This window comes from Ursus maritimus, unplaced genomic scaffold (assembly GCF_017311325.1).
Source record: "Ursus maritimus isolate PB19 unplaced genomic scaffold, ASM1731132v1 scaffold_3, whole genome shotgun sequence".
NCBI classification, from domain to species: Eukaryota; Metazoa; Chordata; class Mammalia; order Carnivora; family Ursidae; genus Ursus; species Ursus maritimus.
The window spans coordinates 10,972,037-10,984,231 of record NW_024425563.1 but is presented as its reverse complement, the minus strand read 5'-3'; the positions used below and the strand labels follow the sequence as shown (position 1 = coordinate 10,984,231).

The following is a 12,195-nucleotide window of genomic DNA, read 5'->3' as shown; positions in this document are numbered from 1 at the left end:
AAAAAAAAAGAGTTTAGGGACAAATTGACATTGTGGCTGCACTTTAATCTCATGTGATCCAGGAAAAAAAAGTGTATATAGAGAAAGAAATGATAAACTTTAAAGCAATTTGGTAGGGGCACGTGGGTGGCTCAGTCGGTTAAAAGTCTGCCTTCCGCTCAGGCTGTGATCTCAGCGGGGAGCCTGCGTCTCCTTCTCCCTCTGCTGCTCCCCCTGCTTGTGCTCTCTCACTCTCTGTCAAATAAACAAATCTTAAAAAAAAAAAAAGTTGGTAAAATGTATATAGTAATATTGTTTTAATTTTTGGATACTGATCTGAAAGTTTGAATTACTTCAGAACAAAAATTTTAAACTAAAAAATTGAGAGAAAAAGTCAAGTAGGGACAAGCGTACAAGCTTCCTCTGAGTTCATTTTGAGGTAAATAACTTCAATTTTCATTGATATCCAGCTCTGACCTTTCTATCCCACTTCAGTCCATTGTAAACTACCATCAAGGAATGGGGGCAACCAATTATGGGTCACAGAATTCATCCTAGTGGGATTCCAGCTCAGTGAAGACGTTGGAGTGCTCCTCTCTGTATCTTCTGTTACATTTATTCAACCTGCTGGCAAATGGCATGATCTTGGGACTCATTTGGCTAGACCTCAGACTGCACTCCCCCATGTATTTCTTCCTTTTTCATTGGCTATCATTGACACATGCTATGCTTCCAGCAATTTGCCCAATATGCTGGAAAACCTAGTGAAACACACAAAAAACCCTATCTCCTTTATCTCCTGCACTACCCAGATAATTTTGCTTGTGACTTTTGCTGGAGTAGAGTGCCTGATTTTGGTAGTGATGGCCGAGGACCCGTTTGTGGAGATCTACCATCCACTCCAATACGCCGTCGTCATGCACTGCAGAGAGTGCATTGTCCTGGTCATCGCTACCTGGGCATGTGGGTTTTCCTGGCCCTAGTGCGGCTAGTTCTCTTTCTAAAACTGGCATTCTGTGGGTCCCAGGATGTGAACCACTTCTGTGAAATCCTCAAAGTGGCCTGTAGTGATGCGTGGATCAATGAAGTTTTTGTCTTTACTGGTACTGCGTTTATCTCAGTTGGGCCCCTTTCCCTGATATTGGTCTCCTACATGCATATCGTCTGGGCCATCCTGAAGATCCAGACAGAGGGGTGCAGAAAAGCCTTTTCCACCTTCTCCTCTCACTTCTGTGTTTGGATTCTACTTTGGCATAGCCGTAATGGTTTATTTGTTTCCAGACGATAGCCAATGTGAAGAGGAGCAGAAAATCCTTACCCTGTTCTACACCCTCTTCCATCATTGCTGAATCCCCTCATTAATAGTCTGAGGAATGCTCAGAGGGCAATATAAAGGAGGGTAGAATTTTGCATCAGGGAACTTTTCTCCTTAACAGATGTGATTGGTGGTGCAATAAAACACTAGGAAATTCCCCCAAGAAGAGGCATGATTTGATGATGAGAATTACCAGAGGTACATTAGCCAGGTAGCAAAATAGAAATCCCTGGGCCCTCGTTCTTCCATGGAGGCAATAATCTATAGATCGAATTGCCATTGTGAAAACAACAGTTAAGAGTCTGCAGCACCCAGACAAGCACAAAGCCAAGAAGAGATACGGTGAAGTGATCAAGCCAATCTATGGCATTTTTCCTGCCCTCGTCACTCCCCGTCCCTGACCCAGTGTGGTACGCTCAGATTCCTAACTCTGCTTTCCCTCTGGAGGGAAGGAGATGAGTGGACCATGGGTGTTACGTTCCGGCTTTCAGGGGATGGCCTGAGGAATTGGTTTCCATCTGGCGTGATCTAGAGCCCTGATGGGAATGGCAGTTTGGAGGTCATGTGGGGGCCGCTGAGAAACAAGGCAAACATTCCAGTTTACCGCCAGTAGGGATATTGTAGCACCTCGGACAAACACCAGGGAGAGCAAGTGTTGATAGGCTCCAGAGAGCAAACCTCCTTAACTGAGAAAATACGTGCACCAGCTCAGAGAAGCTACGTCCCCACTAAAGGTTGGAGGGTTCCCCGGAAGCTCTAGCAGCGCAGATTGCCCAAGATCTTACCCTTCGCGAAGCCAGTAAGGACTAGGAGAGGCAGCTGTTTTTCCAAAAGCCCAAATTTCAACTAAAATTCACAAGATGTGCAAAGAAACCAGGAAACCATGGGCCAAAGGACCAAAATTCACCTCCCAAAACCACCACTAAAGAAATGCAAATTTATGAATTACCCGACAAAGAATCCAATATAATTATTCTAAAGATAGAAGCTCAATGATATAAAAGAGAATTACATAAACAACAAATCAAGGACAATGGTACGTGAACAAAATGCAAATATCACCAAGAGATGAAAACGGAAAGAGAACAGAACAAACTCTGGAGCTGAAGAATACAATAACGGAAGTGAAAGATTCACCAAGGGACTCGAAGGCAGAAATTAGAAACTAGCTGGAGAGAGATGAAAACAAATCACAATAGGGGCGCCTGGGTGGCGCAGTTGTTAAGCGTCTGCCTTCGGCTCAGGGCGTGATTCCGGCGTTGTGGGATCGAGCCCCACATCAGGCTCCTCTGCTGGGAGCCTGCTTCTTCCTCTCCCACTCCCCCTGCCTGTGTTCCCTCTCTCGCTGGCTGTCTCTGTCAAATAAATAAATAAAATCTTGGAAAAAAATTATTAAAAAAAAAAAAACAACAAAACAAAACAAAAAAAAAACAAATCACAACAGACCAAGCTGGGATGTTACAGAAGCAATACTAAGAGGGTGTTTGTAGTGTAAACGGCCACGTTAAAATAGAACAAGGGTTGCGAATCAGCAGCCCTAATCTATACTTCAAAGGACTAGAAAAAGAAAATTCGAATCCTGAATTAGCAGAAGGAAGGAAATAATAAAGATTAGGGGAGAGGTGAATAAACTAGAGAATAGAAGAACCCTCAGTAGAAGAAGAAAATGAAAATACAAATTGGTTTTCTGAAAAATTCAACAATATTAGCAAGCACTTAGCAAGCTGACAGCAAAAAAACGATACCTAGAATAGTCAGAGTTATGGAAACAAATAGAATAGAGGTTACGGGGCCTGGGGGAGGGAGGAATGGGGAATTATTATTTAATGGGGACAGAGTATCCGTTTGGGATGAGAGAGTTCTAGAGACGGATGCTGGTGATGGTGATGATACACGATGTGAATAATTTAATGCCACTGAACTGTACATTTAAAAATCATTAAAATTTTATGTACTTTTTCCACAATAAAATATTAAATGCTTCAGTTGATAACTACACAAAAAGCTGTCTTTATTGATTGTATCACCATAAGGAGAGGTGCTCCATCTGGCTTCATAAAACCATAATTTTAATAAAGATAATACTGAAGAGCAATATGTTTCTATCTCACCAATTGTGAGGACAGTGAAATAAACAATGAAGAAACTCTGAATTCGGTTTGAAATAATATCCAAGTAAAATGATTAAAAGCTGGGGAAATCTTTAATTCAAATGGAATTATATAAACAATTTTAAGATACATTTCAAGTTATGATAAAGTCAATGGAAGTCCATTTGAAAATGTTTAAATGGGCCTGGAAGCTAAGACTTTGAGCACTGATTTACTTATTTTTTTATAGTAATTTTTTATTATGATAGTCCCCATACAGTACATCCCTAGTTTTTGATGTAATGTTCCATGATTCATTATTTGCGTATAACACCCAGTGCACCATGCAATATGTGCCCTCCTTAGTACCCATCACCGGCCTAGCCCAGTCCCCCAGCCCCCTGAGTTAATGTTAGCATTTATTTCTGGCTTATGGTAATCGTCAGTATGGTAAGATTGGCTCACCTGTAGAGATTCTTGGATAAATTTTCCTACCAATATTTTTAGTGCTTGAATCAATTCATCTTAAAATGGTTTGGGGTGACACCAAGAGATGTGAGATAAGTTTGAAATAACTAACAGCACTTACCTTTCATGGTGGTAAAAAGCCCTCTGGATTTGCGAAACCAGAGGGAGCAATACTGAGGCTAATGTTTTGGTAGAAAGTGCGTTTTTCTGTAGACACGAGCTAAGCACTTCCTTTAGTTTTGAAAGCTTTCTCTTTATTAAGGACTTTGACCTAAATAACAGATTTAATTTGATGTTCAATTGTTTGCTAGATAAGTCATTAATGTCCTTTTTAAAAATTAATGGCTTTATTTTTAGGGCAGTTTTTGGTTTACACAAAAATCCAGCGCTAAGTTGAGAGTTCCATATACTCCCTCATCCCTCCCCGCACAGCTTTCCTATTTGTAACGTCTTGCATTATATGTGGTACATTTGTTATAGTTGATGGGCCAATATTGGTATATTTTTTATTTACTGAAGTCCACAGTTCACATTAGCATTCACTCTGTGTTGTACATGCCATGAGTTTTGACAACCGTATAATGACATGTATCCACCATTACAGTATCCTACACACTAGTTCCCCTGCTCTACCAATCGGCTGTGTTCTACCTATTTATATACTTTTCGTCTCTCTGCCCAAACCCCTGGCAACCACTGATCCTTTATTTTTTTTAAGTTTTTATTTAAATTCCAGTTAGTTAACATACACTGTAACAGTAGCTTCGGGTGTAGAATGTAGAGATTCAGCCCATTCCGTACACCTGGTGCTTATCCCAGCAAGTGCACCACAGGACCCCATCACCTATTTCACCCATCCCCCATCCACCCCCCCTCTGGTAACTATGAGTTCTCTATAGTTAAGAGTCTGTTTCTTGGTCTGCCTTTCTCTTTTTATCCCCCCTCATTTGTTTTGTTTCTTAAATTCTACATGAGTGAAATCATATGGTATTTGTCTTTCTCTGACTTATTTCGCTTAATACTCTCTAGCTCCATCCACATTATTGTGAATGGCAAGATTTCATTCTTTTTTGATAGCTGAGTGATATTCCATTGTGCGTGTATGTGTGTGTGTGTGTGTGTGTGTGTGTGTACACGTACCACATCTTAATCCATTTATCAGCTGATGGACACTTGGGCTGTTTCCATGATTGGGCGATTGTAGGTAATGGTGCTATAAACATCGGGGTGCACGTATCACTCTGAATCAGTATTTTTGTATCCTTTGGGTAAATACCTAGTAATGCAATTGCTGGGTCATAGGGTAGTTCTATTTTTAGCTTTTTGAGGAATCTCCTTACTGTTTTCCAGAGTGGCTAGACCAGTTTGCAGTCCCACCAACAGTCGAAGAGGGTTCCCCTTTCTCCACATCCTCATCAACAGCTGTTGTTTCCAGTGTTGTTGATTTTAGCCATTCTGACAGCTGTGAGGTTGTAGTTTCGATTTGTATTTCCCTGATGATCAGCATCTTTTCATGTGTCTTTTGACCATCTGTGTGTCTTCCTTGGAAAATGTCAATTTTGTCTTCTGACTACTTAATTGGATTATTCATTTTGGGGGTGCTGAGTTTGATAAGTTCTTTATAGGTTTTGGATACTAACCCTTTATCAGACATGTCATTTGCAAATATCTTCTCCCATTCAATATGTTGCCTTTTAGTGTTGATTATTTCCTTCACTGTGTAAAAGCTTTTTATTTTGATGAAGTCCCAATAGTTTATTTTTGCTTTTGTTTCCCTTGCCCCAGGAGACATATCTAGAAGGAAGTTGCTATGGCCAGTGTCAAAGAGGTTGCTGTTTGTTCTCCTCTAGGAGTTTCATGGTTTCCTGTATCATTTTTAGGTCTTTAATCCATTTTGAATTTATTTTTGTATATGATATAAAAAAAACAAAGTGGTCCAGTTTCATTCTTTTGCATGTTCCTGTCCAGTTTGCCCAACATCATTTGTTGAAGAGACTGTCTTTTTTCCCATTGGATAGTCTTTCCCGCTTTGTTGAAGATTAATTGACCGTATAGTTGTGGGTTCCTTTCTGGGTTTTCTGCTCTGTTCTGTTGATCTGTTTCTTTTTGTTCCAGTATTGTCCTGTCTTGATGACTGCAGCTTTGTAATATAGCTTTAAGTCTGGAATGGTGATGCCTCTGGTTTTCCTTTTCCTTTTCACGGTTGCTTTGGCTATTCAGGGTCTTCTGTGGTTCCATACACATTTTAGGATCGTTTGTTCCAGCTCTGTGAAAAATGCTAGTGGTGTTGTGATAGGGATTGCATTAAATGCATAGATTGCTTTGGGTAGTTCAGACATTTTAGCAATATTTGTTCTTCGGATCCATGAGCATGGAATGTCTTTCCATTTCTTTGTGTCATCTTCAATTTCTTTCATCAGTATTTAATAGTTTCCAGAGTACAGATCTTTCACCTCTTTGGCTAGGTTTATTCACAGGTATTTTACTGGTTTTGGTGCAGTTGTAAATAAGATCAATTCCTTAATTTCTCTTTCCGCAACCACTGATCTTTTTAATATCTCCATAGTTTTGCCCTTTCCAGAATGTCATATAGTTGAAAGCATCAGTATGTAGCCATTTCAGATTGGCTTCTTTCACAAAGAAATATGCTTTTAAGGTTTCTCCATGTTTTTTGTGGATTTATAGGACATTTCTTTTTATTGCTGAATAATATTTCATCGTATGGATATACCACAGCTTGTTTATCTACCTATTAAAAGACATCTTTGGAACTTCTAAGGTTTGATAATTATGAATAAAGTTGCTACAAACATTTATGTACAAGGTTTTTGTGGCCACAAGTTTTCAGCTCCTTTAGATGAATACCGAGGAGCAGGACATTCTGTATCAAATGGTAAGAGTATGCTTAGTTTGGTAATCAATCAGCAAACTATGTTCCAAAGTGGCTGTACCATTTTGCAATCCCACCAGCAATGAATGAAAGTTCCTATTGCTCCACATCCTTGCTTGCATTTGGTATCGTCAGGGTTTTGGACCACGGTCATTCTAACAGATGTGCAGCGAGTGGTATCTCACTCTTGTTTTAATATGAAATTCTCTGATGATATATGCTACCGAGGGCTTCCTTGCCATCTGTATATCTTGATAAGGAGTTTCTTCATATCTTTTGCTCTTTTTTATTCAATAAACTTTATTTTTAGAGCAATTTTATATTCAGTAAAATCGAGTGGAAGGTATAGAGATAACCTATATACTTCCGGCCTCCACATATGCATAACATTCCCCACCAGAGTGGTACACTTGTTATCGTTGCTAAACCCACATTGGCACATCACTCTCACCCAGATGCATTGTTCACATTAGGGTTCACGCGTAGTGTGCAGACTATGTGTTTGGACAAGCGTATAATTATGTGTATCCACCAGTATAGTATCATACGGAAAAGTTTTACTGCCCTAAAAATTATATGTGCTCTACCCCTTCGTCCCTCCCTCTCTGCTAGTCCCTGGAAACCACTGATCTTATAACTGCTTCCATAGTTTTGGCTTTTCAGAGTGTCACAGAGTTGAACTCATACAGTCTGTAGGTCTTTTCAGATTGGCTTCTTTCACTAGTGATATACGTTTAAGTTTCCCTTCTATGTTGTCCTTGCTTGATAGTTCGTTTCTTTTTAGTGCAGAATCTTCCATTGTTTGGCTGCACCACTGCTGATTTGTCCATTTGCCTCCTAAAGGGCTTCTTGTCTGCTTTCAAGTTTAGACAGTTGTAAATCTGCTTTAAACATCTGTGTGCGGGTGCCTGTGTAGTTATAAGCTTTCGGATCATTTGGGTGAATACCAAGTAGCGCGTTTGGTAGGTCACATGGGAAAAGAAAGCCTAGTTTCGTAGTAAACTATCAAACTGCCGTCCACAGTGGCCGTGCTGTTGTGCATTCTCTCCAGCAGTGAAGGAAAGTTCCTGTTGCCCCACGTCCTGGCCAGTGTTTGGTGGTGTCCGTGTTCTGGATTTTAGACATTCGAATACATGTGTCGTGATATCTTATTGTTTTAGTTTGCATTTCTCTGATGACATCTGTTGTGGAGCATTTTTCCATGTGCTTAATTGCCATCTGTATATCTTCTTTGAAGAGATGTCTGTTAAGGTGTTGGCTCATTTTTAAACTGGGTCGTTCATTTTCTTGTTGAGTTTTGAGTTCTTTGTAAATTTTTGAATCAAGTCGTTTTTCCTGTATGTGCAAAGGTTTTCTCCAGTCTGTGGCTTGGCTTTTCATATTTTTAATAGTGTCTTTCACAGAGCACAACTTTTTAATTTTAGTGAAATGCAGCTTGTTAATTTCTTTTTTTAATGACAAAGAGTTTTTAGTTCTCAGTGTGTTCATATTTTTTCTTCTGTGAAGATAGGGCTGATCACTTCCCAGCTCTCTCTAGGCTCAGACAAAAACCAGAAATCACCAATTTCTCTTTGAATTTTTATTGGGGTGCCAGAAGTCAGAAATGGATTTATTTTTATAACAATGCTGAAAATAAAACATGATCATTCCTGTGTTATTTTATTATTACTGCTGAAACATATTACCACAAACTTAGTGGCTTAAAACAACACGCATATATCCTGTAATTCTAAAGGTCCTAAGTCTAAAATGGGTCTGCAGGGTTGTGTTCTTTTTGGAGTCTCCAGGGAACAACTTATTTCCTTGTCCTTTAGATTTTCCAGTCTACCCACATTCTTTGGTTCCATTCTGTGAGCCAGCAGCTAAGCCTGTTCTCTTCCTCTCCGACCTCCTACTTCCCTCTTACAAGGACTCCTGTGGTTATAGTGGTCCCTGTAAATAATGCATGATGATCTCTGCATTTCAAGATCTTTAAATTCCTGGAATTCGGATGTCGACATCTTGGGGGGGGGTGCAATATTCTGTCTACAGATGCCCCAAAGATGCACCTACAAATAATAAAGATGTTAAGTCTCAAAACTTTAACAATGAATTATAAAAAATATATATTATCTCATTTGATTAATATTAACAAATAATTCAAAAAGTTAATGTGCTAGTGTGTCACACTAATTCTCTGTCTCTGATTCATCTGTCTCAACCAACAAGTCACCTCATTTTCCTGTTTTGCATTCTGCTTATAAGCCTATTTGAAAGAACTAATTTGCATGTCTTGCATAATCATGTTTATATCTTATGTGGATGCAACTCTGCTGGGATAAATGAATAACGTGGACACCTAATATGACATGCCCAGCGGAAGAGCACTGGGGCAACAATCCTAGAACTACAAGACAATGCAAACATTTTGAAGACATTTTTGAGATTAGATTCATAGAGTGTAATCTGAAGAATCGTACAGGAAGAGACAGAAAGAGAAGTCATTCTCTTCTGAGATCATGAGTCATCCCAAGGAAATATGAGTGGGAATTCTGGAAGGATTACAAAACCAGTAAGAGTTCATAAGGATTGAGGAAAGCAGGTGAAGGCTTTCTGAGAGATCACTTGAAGAACTTTTGAAAATGAGTGTATCTTCAGTAGTTAGAGCAAAGGATTTAGTATCTGTCCTATTCTTGGTGCTGGTGGTTGAAAGACCGTGGACAATTTACGTATTTCTCTCACTTCGTGGTCCACATCTATAATGTGGAGATGACATTAAAATGGTATGTGTGATGTATATATCTGAGGTCCTGAAACACAATAAATGCTAAATCAACACCAGTGTCATTGTGATCATCTCACTGCTTTACAGCCCAGTCTGATTCTTCAGTAGATGAAAATATGCACCTTCTTGAAAGGATTTGCTCCTCTTAGACGTGGCAGACCAGGCTCTATAGGCACCCATTTATTAAATATTAAGGAGACACAGATCTTATAAACCACCTTGGGGATAAGAACTTGGAATTAGCAGAACTATTATACATCCAAGTGTTACGTCCTATAAATTGTGATATTTGCCTCAGGTTATATAGCCTTTGAGATGTTCGCTAATCTTTTTGCATTCTGTGAGAATCTATCTGCTCTTGCCCTTCCCAGATATATTTCCTCCAGAGACAAACATAAATGACCCTTGTTTCCATCCAGGGAGGATATATAGCAAAACTTTTTCCCTTAGGAAATAGGCATATATGTATAATGAGTAAGGCACTCCCCACCCCACCCCCACCCCAGGGAAAATCTAAGTTCCCGAGAGAGTCATGAAAATTGTGTTGAGCTGATCAGAAAATAAGTGCAGAGAACAATAGCTACATTGTTCTCCAACATCGTCAGGAGGTGCGGTAAATATTTTCAACCCTGGGATTTCTTACTTTGGAGACTGCTGGAAGAAGAAATAGGTCTACCCTCTGTGGGACTGCCTCTAAGTTGAAGTAGAATGTTCAGGTAACAGCCAGAGCTAACACCACCGCATGTGGAAGAAACTTCTTTGCGTTGGTAGGTGGTTTAGGATATGGATTATTGCCGTAGGACGAGGAAACAGCAGAAATCACCTGGGCTATGGTGAAAGAAAAATCATATCCTGGTTGTCTGCCTTCCGGAGTCAGAGTTTGTGTTAAGGCAGGTGCAATGGCAAAGAAATTCTCATGGGGAGCTCTTCTTAGCTGGGCTGCAAGCATGCGCATCCTGACTCCATTTGACATCACTGTTCACAGTATCTCCAGCAGTGTGATTGGGGGGGAGGCCAGACTGGGGGCTCATGTGAAAATGAGTAGGAGGCAAAGAAAATAAGAGAGAATTTCTGTCTGAACTCAGCCACAGAGATGAAAGGACTTCACACACCTAGATGAAGGTATTGATGCACAGAGATGAAAGGATAAGGTTAGGAATATGTAGCTATGAAGATCTCCGCCAGCGGAATTTTCAGTGTACAATTTCCTACTAATCTCGGTATCGCTAAGTGACTAACAATTAACCTAAAAACAAAAGTTCTAATGAGAGTGTTTATAAGCAATATTTTATTGCCTTTCACGAAGCAATGATGTAGTTAAGGGTGACTTATAGTTATGTCTGAGTTATAGTCTCCCAGTTTATCTAGTTATTGTTTTAGATTTATTTGAGGCGGGGGAGGGGGGAGCAAGAGAATGCAAAAGCATAAGTTGGGGGGAGGGGCAGAGAGAGAAAGAGAGAGAAGCAGACTCTCCACTGAGCAGGGAGCCTGGCTCAGCACCGGGCTGGATCCCAGGACCCTGGGATCGTGACCTGAGCCGAAGGCAGATACTTAACCGACTGAGCCACCCAGGTGCTCCTCTCCCCGTTTGTTTTTGAAAGTTACTATATATCATACTATGGTAGCATCTGTCTTTTAGGAAATATTTTTCTGCTCCCAGGGTAGGGATGGATACCAATGCTGCTGGATTTTCTGAAACTACCATAGGGATGGAGATACATAGTAAAACTCCTTAGCTCGTGAGACATTTTTTAGGGGTTCCTGTGTTGTGCAGTGAAAACACACCAGGTGAGGAAGTACTTTTACCGTTTTTCTTGAACTGATGTACTTTAATCCCAACAATTGAGAAATTGGTTGTTCAACCATTGAATGTTTTCATGTTTTCTTCTCTCTTCTATTGCTGTAATGACTTTATGTTCTGCGATATCCAAACTTTTATTTTTAGCTTTGGTCAATTTTTTAAAAAATAGTATCGACATAATGGTAACCAAAATGAGAAATAAATGATTTAATAATATAAATAAAAAATAACCACAATTGAAAGAAAGATAGTCTGGAAAGTAAGATTGTGTTGTAGAAGAGGCAAGTGTTCCTAATCAGTGGAAATAGGTTTTTCTTACTTAAATTAACTTCCCGGTTTAGAGATTAAACATATTTTAATTATTGCTGATTGTTTCTAGTGTCTAAAACGATTGATATATTCCTGATGTTTCGTAACCAATTCTGAACTCTAGACAATAATTTTTGCAGCTAAATTTAATACCATGTATCTAATGCACTGTTATATAGAATCCTCCCTCGCTTGATTATATTTATAGCAAATAAAGCGTCTAGGGCACCTGGGTGGCTCAGCCAGTTAAGTGTCTGCCTTGGGCTCAGGTCATGATCCCAGGGTCCCAGGATTGAGCCCCGCATCAGGCTCCCTGCTCAGTAGGGGAGTCTGCTTCTCCCTCTGCCTCTGCTCATGTGCTTTCTCTCGCTCACTCTGTCTCTCAAATAAATCTTAAAAACAAAAAACAAAAAACAGTGTCTGTGTGAGCTTTTGCCCACAAAGAGACACTACTCCATCTTAACTGATGCTTCTCTCACATTCATAGTTTAAAAACTGAAAAGGTCTGCCATGCACTGAAACTGTAACTTCAAAGTTACTTTAAGCAGCTCTTCTTCTTTTAATTAATACAAACTTTTC

The 12,195-nt window shown here is 39.7% G+C and overlaps 1 pseudogene; it reads left to right on the top strand.

The window, feature by feature from the left end:
- The first annotated feature begins 236 nt into the window (after positions 1-236).
- LOC103668962 lies at positions 237-2,542 on the top strand (annotated as a pseudogene).
- Positions 2,543-12,195: the final 9,653 nt, after the last annotated feature.